This window comes from Ptychodera flava, unplaced genomic scaffold (genome assembly GCF_041260155.1).
Source record: "Ptychodera flava strain L36383 unplaced genomic scaffold, AS_Pfla_20210202 Scaffold_32__1_contigs__length_2955704_pilon, whole genome shotgun sequence".
Lineage (NCBI taxonomy): Eukaryota > Metazoa > Hemichordata > Enteropneusta > Ptychoderidae > Ptychodera > Ptychodera flava.
Genome location: NW_027248354.1, coordinates 847,550 through 867,247, shown reverse-complemented (window position 1 = coordinate 867,247; position 19,698 = coordinate 847,550). Strand labels below are relative to the sequence as shown.

The 19,698-nt window shown below is 36.2% G+C and overlaps 1 long non-coding RNA gene across 1 annotated transcript in view; it reads right to left on the bottom strand.

Moving 5' to 3' along the window:
* Positions 1-1,210: 1,210 nt before the first annotated feature.
* Positions 1,211-19,698, bottom strand: part of LOC139127489 (uncharacterized) — a 70,502-nt gene continuing 52,014 nt past the window's right edge. The window contains exons 3-5 of the long non-coding RNA XR_011551018.1: positions 11,335-11,418; positions 10,258-10,368; positions 1,211-3,366 (exon numbers count right to left, since the gene is read on the bottom strand). This is a non-coding gene — a long non-coding RNA (uncharacterized lncRNA). The remainder of the gene's footprint in view (positions 3,367-10,257; positions 10,369-11,334; positions 11,419-19,698) is intronic.

Genomic DNA, 19,698 nt, shown 5'->3' with positions numbered 1-19,698 from the left:
GACAGTCACGTTGGATGCGTTCTTTTTGTGCTGATCCACTTAAACGACGTCATCAGGCATCATTTTTCGGAACTGTTGCCTGCCAGGCATCAGTTCCGATAATTATGCCCGATGACGCGTCAAAAAAAACATTGGCGCATGCGCGAACTGGAATGTAAACAAAGATGCCGTCTGCGGCAGAGTGAAACGATAGTCGAGAAATTTCTCGGTTTATACTACTTTCTGAAGAAGAACTGGATGCTCTGGTTTCAAACAAGGACTCGAAACTAACGAAGACGATAATCAAAGTTGCATTGAACGTTTTGCAGTCACAGGAAAAAATTTGCAGGTTACAATGTTTGTGAAATAATGTGACATCTTGGTAGACCATGGGAAATCATGTTACACCTTGTTTATACCCATTGTTTCCCATGATGTTGATATCATGTGTACTTCCAATAGTAAATGAGAACCTTGGGAAACCATGGAAAATGTTGTGTGTTACTAGTTTTCCCAATGTTGCCCATCATATATATTGGGTCTATTTCCCAATGAATGGGTAAATGTTGTGTGGTGTTACAAAAGTAAAGTAACACATGATTTTCACAACATTTCACATGATTCATGATATTGTGGCCAGGTGTCATATACTTATTGGGTATTCTGTATTCTCTGAGTCTAGATACAGAATTTCTGGTATCTACTAAAATTTAAATCGTGAATTATTCATGTTGATGTCCCAAGTAAAGGCCTCCAAGTTGAACAGTTACTACCGGTCATTAATCAGCATTCCAGAAAAAAAAATGAGAAGCCAGTGAAAAGTTAAATTAAAATTGAATTCAATTTTCAACATGAAAATATCCGACTCTACGAGGATAGACTATGTTAAGCCAAGAAATTTCATTACACTTCATTACTGACGTGAACAAACGTACTGGTAAGGAAAAATAGACGAAATTTACAGCTGATCTGACAGAGTTGGAAAATGCCTTCTTTAAACTAATGGGAAAATTTCCTGTAGAATATCATAACAAATTCACAAAGTCTGTTGTTCTCTGTACAAATGATTCAGACACAACAAGAAATTTAGTACAAGGACTAGAATGCTCACTCATCAAGTGTTCATACAAACGAATAATTTCTGCCAATAGTGTTTCGTAATTTTCTGATATGTCACATCATTCAAATAATTCTATTTAAGATGTCAATGACATGATACATATAAGCCATGTTATAGTTAGCCTTTCTTTATTACTGAAACTAATTTAAAAGTTACAGTGAAAGTTTAAATGGACTTATGCAATGATAAAATCTTCAATTCTTAAAACACTGCTTTTTAAGCAATGATAATGATTTATTTCACCAGAAAAAAAATGTGTCAACATTACTGGTGGGGACCAGAGAAGTAGTTCAAGCAGAACTAATCAAGTCCCTGGCCATGAATTCATACAAATTATGATATCAAAGTAATATAGTTTGCCATCTTTTTCAAGAAGTACGTTTGAAATTTCAACAGCGAGGTGACATCACATCAAAAATACCACAATTATACGGTGTCGCTCAAATTTGATCAGAATTGGTACATACCAAAGATCAACAATAAGTGTTATTTCTATCTGTTCAGTGCAGGAAAATTATACGTTGATGTTATGACAATTTCTGCACAGTACAACCAGAAAAACAACAAGAAATATTTAAACCAGAAAATTAAGAATGACTAAAGTAAATAAGGTCTGAAACTTTAGGTACTGAAGGTAAACTTTAGCAACATGCATAGCAGAGAATCTTTCAACCATGGATGTACAAAAATAGACATCCATGGTTTCAGCAGATCTGTTAATATGTCACATATCATAAACAATGACAGGAAATGACCAATTAGTTGTTTTAGTTACTGCTACCACTCCCAAACATAAAAGGTACCCTGCATACAAATAGGTTAAAGGTCAAAATCCTCTTATTCAGATGTGTGGGCTGATTCAATTCACTGCCACCACTCCTGAACATTTGCAGGATTTCCCTTTTTCTTACCTCATTTGCACATTTTTGACACTGACGTGTTCATTTGAACAAATTCACATCTCAACCCCTACATCTACCTGTACACCAAATACTGAGATGGTAGCTTTGGCGGTATGGGAGCCTTTGTGTGTGACGGACATACATCCGCACATACATACCCACAAGTATACAGACATACAGACGCAACCGACTCATCATATAAGCTCTTTTTGGTATTTATATATAAAACCAAATCTGAGCTAAAAACCAAAAAATACAGAGATTCACTGTTCTGAGTTCAAAAGAAAATTTTAAGTGAAGTTTTAAATACATTTCTTGATTTTACAGATTTTGTCGTCATTGGAATTTCGTTCCAATGCTTAGCAATGGAATAATATATATTATTTTGAGTTAATTTTAAATTTACCTTTGGAATAACAAAATTATCGCCAGTAGCTAAACGTGTTTCATATGTATGTGAAATTGATGAAGCATAACGATCTACTGAATGCCCATAATGACCAGTTTTTAAGTCAAAAGCAAATACACAGGTCTGAAACTTACAAAGTTTATAAACATTGAGAATGCCAAGTTGCTGAAACAATGGAGTACCGTGTGTAATGTGACTAGAAAAAAGTAAAGTTTTAATTTCAGGATCCCAAAAGTATTTGGGGTCATGAAACCTACTCCCATGCCATAGTTCACATTTGCGTTGATTATTACCTTGTCTAGGGAGCCACTCATCTTTAGCCTGCCAATGCGCCATATGCTTTCTACATTCCGTTTTGTTTACAAACAAGTTCTGTAAATCTATACCACAGACATAGTAATCAAGACAATCATCCCTGGGTCTATTACACATAGAGCAAGTGTTCTCATCTTCCTTCAGACACACAGAATGGTTATTTCCAACACATACTTTATATAGCTTTGGAGGCTTGTATCCCAAGTATTTCTGAAATTTTTCAATATCCCTCCATGTAGGGGGATCATGGTTTCCTTCTGTAAATGGCCACATAACTTTTACATGATCAATGAATTCCTCTCTTGAAAAACCATACTTTAATTTCAACCTAAGCACTCGTAGGATAAACTCATCTACTTTCTTATTCTGGAAAAATGGTTCCTTCCCATGCAACATAACAATATCATCATCATCATCATGTGCTTCCTCTTGATTATTATCAAATCTACCTTGTCTACAACCTGTTGCATTATTTTCAAGCTCACTGTCCACATCATTATTTTCACATTCATGAGTATAAACTTCACAAAGTTCACCACAGGACTCTGGTTGATCTTCATTATTGTCGGTGTCACTGGCTGTATCAGAACCAATACTTCCTTCTGCGTGTATTTCTTCATCAACTGCAAATGTATGTGTACCTGTAAAAACGAACACATGACATAAACATGTATGTTTCAATCTGTAAGGTAGAAGCACTTTCAAAAAAGATTTTAATGAAAAAGGGAGAAAAAATCACACAAAAATTTCAGAAATACATGTATACTCAAAATGAACGAGAAACATATAGGCTGATAGAACTCAGCTTTTAAATGTTGCTAAAATATAATTATGAACAAATTAGCATTCTGCATACCAAATTTACCATAAATTTATATCACTCAGAGGATTCAAACCCACACTCACGGCAACACTCTGCCTAGCCACCGTCCCTCCACCCACCGGTCTGGAAACGCGACACGTGCGCTATTGTTTAAAGGTGTTAATTGCTCTACCGTTGGTACGAAGCGCGTTACGGATGTAAATGCTTGCTTGGGGACGCCATCAGTAGCGTTTGGCAACATCTTGCGGTGCGGAGTATTTTATTTATTGTCATGTCTTTGCTCCTCAGGTAACTTTGTTACCATAGCCAGGATTTCTGCAACAACAGAGAAACTGTGTTTATTGAGAGTAATTTCTTTTTAGATTTTCGTCTATGATTTTCCATGTTTTTCCGTTGAATTTTCGCCCACCAAATTTGACCTCGCTAGGTAGGAAGAGGCACCTTATAGTAGGGATTTTACATGAAATTGATAGACAGTTACAATAATGATAAATTGTATATCAAAAGAAAGTTCTCTTCAAGACCATTGATTGCATTTTGTTTGATGAAAATTAGTTCAGTACGTGCAGAGATATGTCCTGTTGAATTTGAAAAAAATCAGCTTCCTATTTAGAAATTATGCCATGGTAGACACCTGTAGTTTTCATTACAACCAGGTGACCCCATTTTGAACATTGTTTGAAGAAACTAGAATTGCAATGTCTAGTGTTTTTTGCAATAACTCAAGCATTTCTTATTGAAAATTGATGAATTTTTTTGTGGATATTGCTGATGAAATGTTCAATGGTTTTTTAATTTTTATAAATGAAAAATATTATCAAGAATGCTGTTTAAAAGGTAAACAACTAAACAATACCTGTAAACATCAAATGATACCTGTGACATTGATCACTGTATGCGTTATGTATTGTGAACATCAACAGAAATATGATAATCATATTCCATCATACATTACTTTGCATATATGAAAAAAGTTATTTAGATTTGTTTACAAGGTAAACAAATAAACAACAATACCTGTAAACAATCAAATGATACCTTTGACATTTTAGAACTTGATTTAAATTTAACAAAATATTTTTTTATATTTTATTTTAATTTGAACTTCAGAAATTTTTTAAAAATTTTTTGTGTGCTTACAACTTTTATTAAATGATTATGAAATATGTCTGATTAATGTAGATTTTAAGTTTAACAATTACAGAGAACTTTTCCAAAAAGTCAAAAAAACTTTGTTCTCAACCCTTTGTCTATGCCGTAAAACAGCAACACGCATTTATAGAATGAATAACTAACTGCATTAAACTGGATGCAAAATTACGCTGCCCCGGAAATACCATACAGCCTCGAAGTCAGCGGTCCGAAATACAAACCAGTATAAACAAGTCATCGTAGATGACACAGTCCCCACTTGTTAATGGGTACTTTGATTACAAGTCCTCAGAGAGGATAGAGTCCTCTTCATGAATTTGGTCTGATGTCCTTTTACTAAGTTTGAATAAAATCGGTGAATAAAATCGGTTGAGACGTGCCCTAGTTTTGGCTAAGGACATGAAAAAATTGTAACAAAATGGCTGCCATGCAGCCATATTGGATCATATCATGAAACAAATTGACTTACATATGTATGACATAGGTTAATGTCCTTGTACCAACTTTGAATAAAATCGGTTGAGATATGCCCGAGTTATAGCTCTGTACATGAAAAAATCATAACAAAATAGCCACATGGCAGCCATATTGGATCGTATCACAAACCAAATTGACGTGCATGTCTATGACATTGGTCAATGTCCTTGTACCAACTTTGAATAAAATCGGTTGAGATATGCCTGAGTTATGGCTCTGTACATGAAAAAATCATAACAAAATGGCCGCCTGGCGGCCATATTGGATTGTATCACAAAACAAATCGACGTGCATATGTATTACATAGGTCAATGTCCTTGTACCAACTTTGAATAAAATCAGTTGAGATATGCCTGAGTTATGGCTCTGTACATGAAAAAAATCGTAATAAAATGGCCGCCTGGCAGCCATATTGGATCGTATCACAAAACAAATCGACGTGCATATGTATAACATAGGTCAATGTCCTTGTACCAAATTTGAATAAAATCGGTTGAGATATGCCTGAGTTATGGCTCTGTACATGAAAAAATCGTAATAAAATGGCCGCCTGGCGGCCATATTGGATTGTATCACAAATCAAATCAACGTGCATATGTATGACATAGGTCAATGTCCTTGTACCAACTTTGAATAAAATCGGTTGAGATATGCCTGAGTTATGGCTCTGTACATGAAAAAATCGTAATAAAATGGCCGCCTGGCGGCCATATTGGATCGTATCACTAAACAAATCGACGTGCATATGTATGACATATGAAGTAATCTATGTACCAAGTTTGAATGAAATCGCTTGAGGCGTATCTGAGATATCTGCGTGAACGGACGGACGGACGCACAGACGGACGCACGCACGCACGTACGCACGCACGGACATGACCAAACCTATAAGTCCCCCCGGACGGTGTCCGTGGGGACTAAAAACAACTTTTCCAAAGTCCGGAACACTATCAATGAAGAAAGAACAAATTAATAATCTACGGCCTTGTTCTTCAGAGAGAACCAAATTAGTCCCCTTCTCGAGAACTAAAGATCGAAACTAAAATTTCAGTATAGTTTCGGCAAAGTGCGGTGCACGTGAGCAGTTCAGTATAGTATCGGCAAAGTGCGGTGCACGTGCGTATGCCTACACTGCAGTGCTGGCTCGACAACTTCTCAGTGTCTATCGAAAAATATCACCCGGAAATCAAACTACTTCGAACAAGATAACGTTTGAAAGGGTAAAGTATAGAAATATATATCTCTAGATCCTTGCGTTTGATAAGAAATAAGACAAATCTAGCTGCAAAATCGTGAACGTCGGAACTCAGCTTAGACCTCCTGACACAGAACATGCGGCGAAGCGCTGGATTACTTGTGTGTGATTCCTGGGAGTGCCCGGATGTAAAGTTGGGGTGAAACCATACTCGCTAAAAAGGGCCTTAAGCATCATTTTTCGCATCGTCAGACTCGTAATTATTGCAGAATTACAATTAATATTTATCATAAAATTAATTTTGGGGCCAAACGTTTAAGGAAATCAAGATTTTCTTTCAAAAAAATACAAACGAAACACAAAGTTTGATCACAGATTGAGTTTTTCTCGGCCGATTTTAACGTTCGCCCCCTCAAAATGAAGCCCATGATCTCTACTTTCGTACCAACCCTAAAAAATAGTGATGCGATCGGAATAAGTCATGTGGAGAGCTTATCAAAGAGGTATATATTCGATCTCCTTCGCGGGACATTTGAGATCAGGGCACAACGCTCATAATGGACGCCAAAATCGCCGGTACGCGTGAGTTTGTAGTCGTGCTGCTTTGCCATTTATCGTAGTATAAAAGTGAAAATTTCCCAAAATGAAGTTAAAATAATAATCTTCAACACTACAGTTTCATTTTCTCTGATTATTTGGTCTATTTAAGAATTAACACGAAAGTTCGGACTAGACCTGCATCGAACGCGTACGTTCAACACGAATGTCACGTGACATAAAATCCCTAGTTATAGTACGAAAGTTCCCCCCCTTTCACTTGTAGAAATAAGAATAAATCGAAACGAATTTGGCGTGATCAATCAGCGATGGGGATTTTAAAATTGGTAGTATGCGTTTTTTTTGTCGTTTACTCTGTTCTGTTGTAGAAAACACCCGAGTTTTCGACGATGCATTTGTTGTTAAAAATCAAAATGGCGGCCACCATATGTCAGCCACGCGTTTTTTGAACAACGAAAATTGCCAATCAACCTGTAAAATTCCCCGTGAATTTTGACTTGCGAGGTGTCTACCTTCCTAAAAGTTTATTTTCTAGAATCGATTTTCATTCTAACATTACTCGAAATTTATGCTTTCGATGTTTCGGAATGCTGTTGAGTTTGCCGCGACGCCGTTTTGAAACTTTGATCGCGCATGTTGGTTCTTCGGTCACGAAGTTTTTTCCTCCCTTCCATGTTTGAATCTAATCCCACTCAGCATATTTCAGTCATTGAACATTAAATTTACGATATTTTACGAATGGTGAGAAACTTATTTTGATGTTTTTTCGTCCGAAACGATGATTTTTGGGATAGTGATTTTGTTTATGTCTTTGTTTATCCGTTTTAACACCGTCCACGGTGGTTTTAAGACTTAGGGGTACAGTCGCGTACAGTTGTCTAGCGGCGATTCCTTGCAAGCTCAATCTGTTTTGGAGGCCAAAAGAGTACGCAAAAGCTTTGAAAAGAAATGAATTTTTATGTATAAAATGTGAAAGAACCTTGAGGCTCCCACCTCAATATCGAAACGTTTGTGTATACAATATCGACAAGTTTATTCAGCAAAATCGCTGTAGTGAATAGCGCAGTGTATTCTGGTCATTTTAGTTAAAATTAGCATACTTTTCATGCAAATTCACGTACTTGTCACCTCTAAGATGTAAGAGATTCACGGATTTTTTGTAATTGATAAGTTTACCCGTAACGCGCATCGGAACAAAGAAAGAGGAGCTGTTTCCAGACCGGTGGGTGGAGGGACGGTGGCCTAGCTAACGAACAGTGCTCAAAACCACTAAGCTGTGTGCCCAAACGATGTCATACAGACCGTGCTAGATGTTACATTCTGTGTGCGTACCACTAACACAGTATAAGAACTAGTCAGGTACACACACAAAGGTACATACAAAGTACATACATGTAAACATAAATAGCAATCGAAAGCATAAAGGTTTTTACTGAGCTACCAGAGAGACTCAGGGACAAGTTCATGTCCATCTGCAGAACTGCCCATGTTGGGCTGTTTACATCATAATGACACACTCGGCAAGCCATGTGGGCCGTCTTACTTTTCATTATATACATGTAGTGTCAGTTAACTCAATCATGAAATATGATTGGTTCCAACAAGATTTTGTTGAAGAACAGGTTTTCAACAGCGTGCCTTCAGACATAGTAAGGGTCAGCGGTCACCAGAGTGCCAGTGCACATTTGAATCTTTCAGTCTAAGTAACAAATGCATTGCTAAGAAGTGATCAATCTATTTGAACACGATTGGAACTAATTTGGGATAATTGGATCGTCATATTTTTCAAATTTCTCAAAAGTGTTAGGTGCCCTATAGCTGAATTTTGCGACATTACAAATAAATCATTAAAACAGGAGCGTAACTTAAAAAGAAAAGAAGATGAGCTTACATTTGAAGATTAAATCTACATTACTTCACCGTCCAATTATCCAAAATTAGTTCCAATCGTGCTTATGATAACTCCGTCACTGACAGCAGACTAACAAAAACTATATGAGGTCTTCCTAAGGTACTTGCATACCAATTATAAATACAATCTTGCTAGTAGTTGTGGAGTGTTTGAGTTTTGATTAATATTTTTATATTTTTCCAGATCATTTGCTTATTTTTGGCAGGGGACATATGCAGTGTTTGCGGTAACTGTTTTTTCCTCGTATTCGGCATACGCATTGCTCTACTAAAATTACGTAATGGCTTTATTTGCATGCGTAATTTTCCTCCCCACTCGATTGAGAAAAAAAACTGATTACGAAATACGATGAGCAGTTCAATAAATTTACAATACCAATTCAGATTGTACAATGCACATGTAACATTATTTTAATGAAAACAGTTCAATGGACAACTAGAACAACTGGGCTTTGTTTCAAATATGCTGAAACGAAGCAGCGAAGGGTATACATGCGACCATCATTCACATTGGGCAACCAAAAGGTCAGAGTTATTGCAGCTAATCCAGGGACTAGCAGTGTTCAAAATATATAAATTTATATTTATACATCAAAACATAACTATGGATATTCAGTCTTGCACTACTCTTGGTAGCCTGCGTGTGGTTGTGGACGGGATTTTTTGGTAACCAGTGCATCATCATCACGGCTGACGACTTCATCGTGGCACTGATCCCCTTTTGTATGTTGTTGTATTGGCGACAACAGCACAATACGCCATGGATACCGACATTAGTTCAATTTCACTGCACTTCACTGCACTGTTGGATTGCCTGGTTATGTCTTTCAATTGACCCTCCGAATCATTTTTTTTCGCGGACTAGATGAGCAAAGTTGAAAGAAAATAAGAGTTGTTTGCTAAGACGCCATGCTGCATGTGTGCTTTGATCAAATTTTGGGACAGCAAGACGGGATGATCGTGCAAGGTTGGCATTTAATTTGTTGCAACATTTCTGTCAATTACTCACTTTGTGTCATTAGTTTCCGAAACTATCGCTCGCCTGAAAATTAGCAACGTAGTTCATAAGCACAGCTGACATGATAACGTGCCTTTGATCTACAATGCCAATTTTTCAGACTACACTCAGAGAATCCAAAACTTTCCACACAATATGAGTGATTGAAAGAAATGTTGCAACAAATTTCATGTCCATCGGGCACTCATTTTGTCTGGTTGTCGCCTAAGGTCAGTCGCGGGGAATGCTTTTGGAAACATTTTATTGTTATCCATTGCGTATAGAAAATGCATAACAATGAAAACATGCGTATAGTGTCAATATCAATGCATAAATATGCATTTTTTTGCATAACCACTGTATGGGAGCTAAAATTGAAATTATATCTGGATGTGTCTACATGAAACTATTTTTCATACCTGAGTTAGTGGCTAAACGTTTTCTGTGGATCTTTCTATTCTAACGTCACAAAGATGTCCTTAACATAAGGGGCAGATACATGGTACACATCTCCATTTCCATTGATTACACTGTAAAAAATGACATAAATACACTCTTTAAACAGGTGCATCATTTAAAAAAATTTTTACATCATTGGATATTTCTTTTCTGTCATGATTACATGCATTTCATTTCAACAAATTGCATTATTTGTCCATGAGTAATTTCTATAGACATCATAAATGTCTCCAAACTGACCCACGGCAAAGACCCTTAGCATGTGCAGTAGCTGCTACTTTAGCTCTGTGGTGTTAGTAACAAAGAGAAGTTGTAGACCGACTCCTGTCATACTCAATCAATAGTGATTTAATTTTCTTTTTAGGCTTGCATGAATTATGCTTACCTTGTTGATTTACAACATAAAAAAGAAACACAGCCTACAAACATTCTGTGTTGAATCTTCGTATTTTTTTCTCTCATCTCAACTTCCACAATGCTAAATGACCCTTCTCCAATAACTGCTGCATTATCATACCCTTCCAATAAACTCTTGCATATAATTTTAACATTTTTTAATATGACTGTTAACTTTGGTTGCTTTGAAGACTGACATTTCATATGTTCTTTTCTAATGTGTTCCTTTTATTTAAGTTGCATTTTCAAATTTTTTATTTCCCTCATTTGTTCCATTGCTTTTTCCTCTCTTCATTTTCTCTCTGTGCTTTAACTGTCAGCTTACTCCTAAATTTCTTCCATCTTTGTTGACACATTTCCCGCGATCGCCATCTTTTTCTACCCTTCAAAAGATTATACACAGCACTGCATAAGCTACATGACTTACATACTGTATTACAGACATGCCTGCATGCACACATATATACACAAACATGTGTGCATAAAAACATACACACAAAATACTCACATACACACAAACATGTAAAACACACACACAACAAGACAAAAATGTTGGGTGGCAAAGGGTTTGAATTAGGATGATACATGCTTGTATGACAACCAGAAATTACTTTTATTTGGCAAGTCCCTGATATACATACCTCTGTATTGGCACCAGCTTCTTGTCTATCCATGTTGATAAAATCCTATAACTGTATTCTTCATTATTGTTACCTGGAGTTATACTGATAAAGTAAACACCATAAAGTGCTATTAAAATTTATTCTTCTAATGATACAGATATGAAGCTGTCTCCTCACAAATGGGTCTATACTGTATCGCATCTTTTGCCACTGAAAAACATACAATCTAATAAAAATGCCATATTGAATTGTAGATGGAGAAATAAAAAGACCAATATTCTGAAAAGGCTTTTCTGTTTGCCGCTTTGTGACAGCTACAGTTTAACAAACTATTTACTGCTAAAAGACAGCTATAGTATGATACTGCCTTCAAAAAATATTGTGAATAAAAGTGTGAATTGTAGCCAGAAAAATGAAACGACCAATATTCTTTAAAGGCTTTTGTTTGCCGCTTTGTGACAGCTACAGTGTAACAAACTATTTGCCGCTAAAAGACAGCTATAGTCTGATACTGCCTTCAAAAAATATTGTGAATGAAGTGTGAATTGTAGACAGAATAATGAAAAGACTAATATTCTTTAAAGGCTTTTCTGTTTGCCGCTTTGTGACAGCTACTATGGCGCGTAATGAAGGCCAATATTCTAACTCCCATTTTTCAACTATACAACTCGACATTCAACATTCAAACTCCCCATTTTCAACTATACAACTCGACATTCAACATTCAAACTCCCCATTTTCAACTATACAAAGCGACATTCAACATTCAAACTCCCCATTTTCAACTATACAAAGCGACATTCAACATTCAACTATCGAACTCAACATTTGGGATTGCTATTCCCCATTTTCAACTTTCGAACTCTACATTTTCAACTCTCGAACTCAACATTTAGGATTCGCATTCTCCCTAGGCATCCCTAACTTGCTTCATTGTAGTTACCCACGTTTTTCCTTCTGGACTATACTACGTCAGAACGCGTCATAGATACGTCACATGACGATAGAGTTGTTCCTATGTGATGTTCTAGAGGGTCCAAAAATATGGACCGGAAACACTTGTGATGCTATCAAGATTTACCGCCGACCTCCGCCATCACTTAGGCCTAATTCGGTCGCTATCATGTCGTCTAATAGCCCTGCGCGTACGATGGTGTGTGTTCCGCTACAGCTAATCGCCTGGTGAGCGGGGCGATTAGCTATAGCGGAACATACAGCATCGTACGCAGGGCTAGTCGTCTAATCAAGACTATGGAAAGCCGTAGCTGTCTTAAGTGAAGTAAAATGATGATTTGATGCGCGTTCGTTATACGGTGATCGGCATTAGTTATATGGTGATGCACGCTTGTTATATGGTGATGCACGTTTGTTATATGGTGATGCGCATTTGTTATACAGTGATTGGAATATTTTATATTGTGATGCGCATTTGTTATATGGTGATGTACACTTGTTATATGGTGATGCGCATTTGTTATATGGTGATGCACGCTTGTTATATGGTGATGGGCATTTGTTATACAGTGATTGGAATCTTTTATATTGTGATGCGCATTTGTTATATGGTGGTGCACACTTGTTATATGGTGATGCGCATTTGTTATATGGTGATGAGAATCTTTTATATTGTGATGCGCATTTGTTATATGGTGATGTGCATTTGTTATATGGTGATGCGCATTTGTTATATGGTGATGGGCATTTGTTATACAGTGATTGGAATCTTTTATATTGTGATGCGCATTTGTTATATGGTGGTGCACACTTGTTATATGGTGATGCGCATTTGTTATATAGTGATGTGCATTTGTTATATGGTGGTGCACAATTGTTATATGGTGATGGGCATTTGTTATACGGTGATGAGAATCTTTTATATTGTGATACGCATTTGTTATATGGTGGTGCACACTTGTTATATGGTGATGGGCATTTGTTATACAGTGATTGGAATCTTTTATATTGTGATACGCATTTGTTATATGGTGGTTCACACTTGTTATATGGTGATGCGCATTTGTTATATGGTGATGAAACTTGTTATATAGTGATGTGCATTTATTATATGGTGATTGGCATTTGTTATACAGTGATTGGAATCTTTTATGTTATGATGCGCATTTGTTATATGGTGATGCATATTTGTTATATGGTGATGCATATTTGTTATATGGCGATGCGCATTTGTTATATAGTACTGGGCCTTTGTTATACAGTAACAGGCATTTGTTCTACTGTGATGCGCATTTTTATACGGTAATAAAGTGAATTTTAAAGGTTAATTATTGACCAAAATGATACCCATAATGCCTCGCCATGCACATGCTCAGTTTATATTACTTATAGCACGTGAGATTACCACACATCATGGCGACAACTACATGTATGGAGAATATTTTGGATGCTGTAGGTTTGGGACACCTGGTTGATAAATTTACTTCTGAGAAAATAACCCCAACAAGGTATGTAAACTATCAGCTGTAGACATGGAGACACTCGGACTGCATAATAGGGCCGATATTATGGCACAATGTGTAGCTTGCACCACATTTGGAGGAAGAACGCCAGCTAAAACCTTAGGACCCAATGGTGGCGCACCATTATTTACCATTCCAAAATGTGTATTAGAGCATCTTCTTGGTGAAGGCTTTACTATTGCAGAGGTAGCGTCAATGTTGTCAGTTTCTGAGAGCACCATTTACCGCAGAATGAGGCAGTATAATCTGAGTAAATGGATTTTTCTGATATATGTGATGATGAACTTGACGCTAACATCAGGCAGCTGACCGCGGAATTCCCATATTGTGGTGAAAACATGATAAAGCAGATGTTATACGATAAGGGCTTAAAAGTCCAAAGGATGAGGCTAAGAGACAGCATCCATCGTGTTGACAATAACGGTGTCCAATCAAGGAAGAAAGGGCGCTTACAGAGGCGCGTTTATAATGTGCAAGGACCAAACCATTTGTGGCATATAGACACTAATCACAAGCTTGTAAGGTGGCATTTTATCATCTTTGGAGGAATTGATGGTTTTAGTAGATTACCTTCCATTTTATCATGTATCAATAAAACCAGGCTACTACCCTGTTGCAATTGTTTATGGCTGGTGTTGAGAATTATGGACTGCCAAGTCGAGTCAGATCGGATTTGGGATTAGAAAACAAGGCAATAGCAGAGCATAGAGAGGCCCTTACAGAGGGAGTATGATAACTGGGAAAAGTGTTCATAACCAAAGAATTGAACGGCTTTGGAAAGATGTGTATGATGGCATATTAAGTCTCTATTATCAGCTGTTCTACTTCATGGAAGATAATGGTATCTTAGATCCATTAAATGAATTGCACTTAGCCGCACTCCATTACGTATTTATGCCAAAGATCAACGAAAAGTTGGAAATGTGGAGAAGGGCATGGTCGCGCCACAGAATGCGCACAACGAAGTCGTCCCCTCTTCGACTGTGGATCTCAGGACAGTTACAAGATCCTGTAGGAATAGAGGTGACTAACTTTGAAACGTATGGTGTCGAAGGTGTTGTGCATGGTGATGATTCAGAACAAGAGGCCTATTCAAGACCGATCGTTGACCCCATAGGATTTCAGTTCAGTCAGCATTGTGAAGAGGCACTCTCAGCGCACATACCACCGAACTGGACATCAGACAATTATGGCATGATGTTTTTAATACAGCAGTTGAAATAATAAGTGACCATTCTCAGGGGATATAGATTCATGTCTCCTGAAAAATTGTCATGCAATCTCGGAAAATAATTTTCTGGTTCAATGATTATAAAACATTAGATTGCAATGAAGTAAAATGCATTAAATTATCACCATATATAGGTAAGCTTTCAATTTCAGGGTTTTTACACATTTGCCAAGCAATAAAACAACTTGAACCATGCTTTTCCGACAGAGTTTAAAGGGTGGAAACAATTGTAAAAATTGTGGTCAATGCAAAGCATGTGTCAATTTAACGGGTCCGTATTTCTGATGAAAATACTGTTTCATTTTATTCCGCCATAGTTGTTACCCTACAGGTGTTTCAGAAAATACCATAAATATTGTCACAGATGGATTTTTCCTCAGCAAATTGGAAGAAAACAATGATTTCAGCACTCTTTACAAAGACAAGACCTGTTTATATGACTCTATACATTTGGGTTACAATTGAAATTATGGATGTCTTTATTTTATTTCTTCGGTAATTTTCAAAGATATGTGGCTTGAAAAAAATAATTTAGCAGGATTGAATGCACTAGGATTTTGTAAAGACTGTTCTTTATTGTCTCCATTTTGGTGGCATGGGTAGATTCTGGGAGCAATAGTCTGAGATCTTGTCAGGAGTAATACTGAATAGCTATTCTCAACACATTTTGTACTTCATCAAAAATGGTGGTGAAATGGGGTGTTCAATATTCTCTAGTTGGTGTATTACAGCAAGATGCACATAACAATGGAATAGTATGTTCTAGTGATATCTCATTTAATCTATCGTAGGGCTTCAACAACTGTTTTCTTCTCAAACTATATCTATAACACAAACATTTTCATGCAGTACACATTTACAGACATATGGCTGAACATTGTCTTACGTTTAATTTTCAAGTAGTTCCTTGAAATTTCATAATTGACCACTACCCAAACATTAGTACTTGTACGTGTGCATAGCCATCACATTTGATGTTTACACAGTCTTCAATCCCATGTTCTCAACAAATAGTACACACGTGTGTAAACTGAAAAAGTATTACTGTGATGTGAGTATAATTATATTGTTAAAAATAAAAGATTTTTTGACATCATAACTTGAACATCATGTGTCATTTCGAAACAATTACAGCCACTGTAGATATTACTCTGAAGAAATCCTTGATGCGTTGTTCTTTCTTTTCCAGTATTTTGGTCTCTACTAACTACATATTGTGCTGGCCTGCAACTGGCAAGTATTCGGCTTGTCAACTAAACTTATGCAAATCAACTAATTATGATATGTCACACTTATCAAACTTCCAGCATGACAAAATGTATGATATAAACATGTCATGCTCATTTAAATCTTCAGATCAGCAAAGTATATCAAATGAATTTTGGAAGTCTGACCACATCAACTCCACTAAGTTTTGCTCATAGCCTAACTATCGAATGTCATTAACATAAAAATGAACTCATTATGATACATCATCAACAGCCAGCATGACTTACAGCAAGTTCACTGCTGTAGCTAAGATGTCAGATCGAAATCATAGATAAAAGTTTGATATATAGCCTGATGACATAATTTCAATAAACAAATATGCAAATATGAGTACCTCATAGTCATCAAACATTTAGAATAAACATGGTCTTGTGGAGTGACCATGGCCTAAATTGCAACCGGTTTACCAAACAAGTTCAATCAAATGAGGTACATTCATTTTTCCGTATTCTGCTTCTGTATAATAACTACCGTGTCTGACCCCAATCCGTTTGTCATGCTGAAATTTCGAGTATTCTTTTTGTCAACACAGCTGTATGTGGGTAGTGATCATTGTTTATTTTTTACAAATAAATTCTAGTTCGGACTTGAATACAATTTTCAACAATAACAATGGAGATCATACTCATATAGGTTGTGTTGATATGCTAAATACTTGGCATTGGAGGCATCATGGGCCAGTGGCTAGGGCAGTGGACTCACGATCAAAGGATGGCGAGTTCGAGCCCTGGCATGGCTGTGGTGTTGTGTCCTTGGGCAAGGCACTTTATTCCTCTTGTTTCTCCCCACCCAGGAGTGATGGGTACCTGGTCGGACAGTGGTTGTAATGTGTGTGTTTAGCTCTGCTGCGCTTATTGGCTGCACATGTGAGCTGTTGTTTGCTCCCCAGGGAGTTGAGTGGTATCATATTAGGTCCAGTGACCAGGGGTCATAATATTGTAAAAAGCGCCTTGATCACATGTACGTGTGGATATGTGCGCTATATAAGAACCCAATATTATTATATTATTGTTATTATTATTTATTAAATTACAGTTTAGCGATTCAATGCAGAAAGTGTGGGGAAACCTCAAAACAAAAGCTCTGAAAATAGCCAAAAGATACAGCTTATGGAACTTTAAACAATCGGTATCAGCAATAAGAGTAAACACGGAGGTCATTATTAGATATTTTGTTGGTAACACCGTAGGAATGTGTCAAGTCTTTGTTAATTTTGTGAAAATAGAAACAGGTTAAGGTGGTTGGAAAGGCTATTTTTGCACCAATTCTATTCTCAGAGTTAATGTCAAGTTTCAAGTGTTAGAATCAAGATATTTAGTTCAAATTTTCAGGATAATTCCCTTAGTTAATATTTTCTCCAAATAATATAAAAATTGTATATTTGCAGCCATGATTTTGAAATATGACACCAGTAAATATTAAAATTTAATTTTTCATATTTTTTTTACATATTTGAATTTAATAATAATTGGATAGTATTAATATTACCAAATTAGTTATAAATATGTTGACACTATTTATTGTAAGATTTGTACGGCAGGATTTGTAAATAAAATTTGTTTTTATGATTTTACATGGGTTTATATATCAAAAAATTATTAAAAATTCTTTCAAATTTCAAAATGTGATTTTTCAAAAAGTACTTTAAATACAGGAAAATTGTGCCGTACAAATCTTATCTGTAACCTTGTTAATAGGCTGTAAAAATTCCATGTCCATATCTCATTCAAATTGGATTAAATTTGTATACAATTATGTAGGAAAACTGTTATTCTGTCAAAAATGTTGAAAACAAGCCATATTTGCACCCCTCTTTTGAAGTCATAGAGCAGTTTTTTTTTGGTTAACCTCACTTTTGACACTTCTTTGACACTCAAATAATCTAAAAATGCATTTACAATAGCAGTCACTCACTCTGAATGCCAGCACCACCTTGTCAAACTTTCCTGAAAAACAGCAATAATGACTTTCCCTTTTCAAACATTTTATTAACAGCTAGGGGACCTCTATCATAGTTAATACACTAAGGACTCCCCAACTTCTTCTTATTTGGTCAGTTTTTCAGAAGTTTTAACAGGCTATAACTCTGCAATGCCTTTGTGCCCAAATGTCTAGTTTTTTTTATTCCACAGAGAATGTTGACTACTTTTATATTTTTAATAGTTTTGTTGAAATTTATAACTGACGCTCTAGCCTTTCCAACCACCTTAATAAATGGTCACAAAGTAGTCTGTTACAAATCAGATTACAGTATACAAGTGCAATTTGAAAATAATCTGCTACAACATTATTTCTTTACAAAACTTATTAAATTCTGTTTTTTCCAATAAAATATTACTGTCAACAACTCGGTGAAAATGTAACCTTAAATGTCCTCACTACAAAACATCGAACGGTGCTTTTTTAAGTTTTAGACCACTTACTTCTGGCCAAACATACTTACAATTACGCAAAAACAAACCCTAGCGGGTTAGATATTTCTAGCAACAAATCATCGTTGATGACACAGTCCCCACTTGTTTATGGGTACTTTAAGTACAAGTCCTTAGAGAGGATAGAGTCCTCTTCATTGATTAGGTCTGTGATAAAAATACTGCAATACCGATGGCGCTCAATGGCCAAGAATGAGTTCCACGGTGGTAAAAACATAAAACCAATGTAGGCAGACATCCTTTTACAACAGGTCATTTAATGAGTCAATTAGTAATTAATTGACAGGATGTTGTCAAACATTGTTGCATACTAACCCAACAATGACAGATTATCAACAGTACCATATTTCATACAGTTTGATGCAGTATTTACAACACTGTGAGATCAATATCTGTACCAAGTTTCATCAACTTTGACGCAGTATTTGTGGATATATGACTCTAATTAGGAAAGTTCATTACATAAGCAATTACAAATTTATTAACATGACACTGATAAATGTCTTTTTCACTGTTAAAGCAATGTGAGCTTAAAATCTGTACCAAGTTTCATGAAATTTGATGCAGTATTTCTTGACATATAAGCCCAATTGCAAAACATACGTAATTGACATAATACTGCTACATGCCGTGAAACAAATTGATGTGCATATGTATGAAATAGGTCAATGTCCTTGTACAAACTTTGAATGATACTGGTAGAAATATGTCTGAGTTATGGCTCAGTACATAAAAAAGTAACAAAATGGCCGCCATGCAGCCATATTTAATCTAACTGTCTAAAAAATCAACATGCATATGACATAAGTCAATGTCCATGTACTAACTTTGAATAAAATGTGTTGAGATGTGCCTGAGTTATGGCTCAGCACATTAAAAAATCATAACAAAATGGCCGCACGGCAGCCATATTGGATCATATCATAAAACAAATCAATTTGCATATGTATGACATAGGTCAATGTCCTTGTAC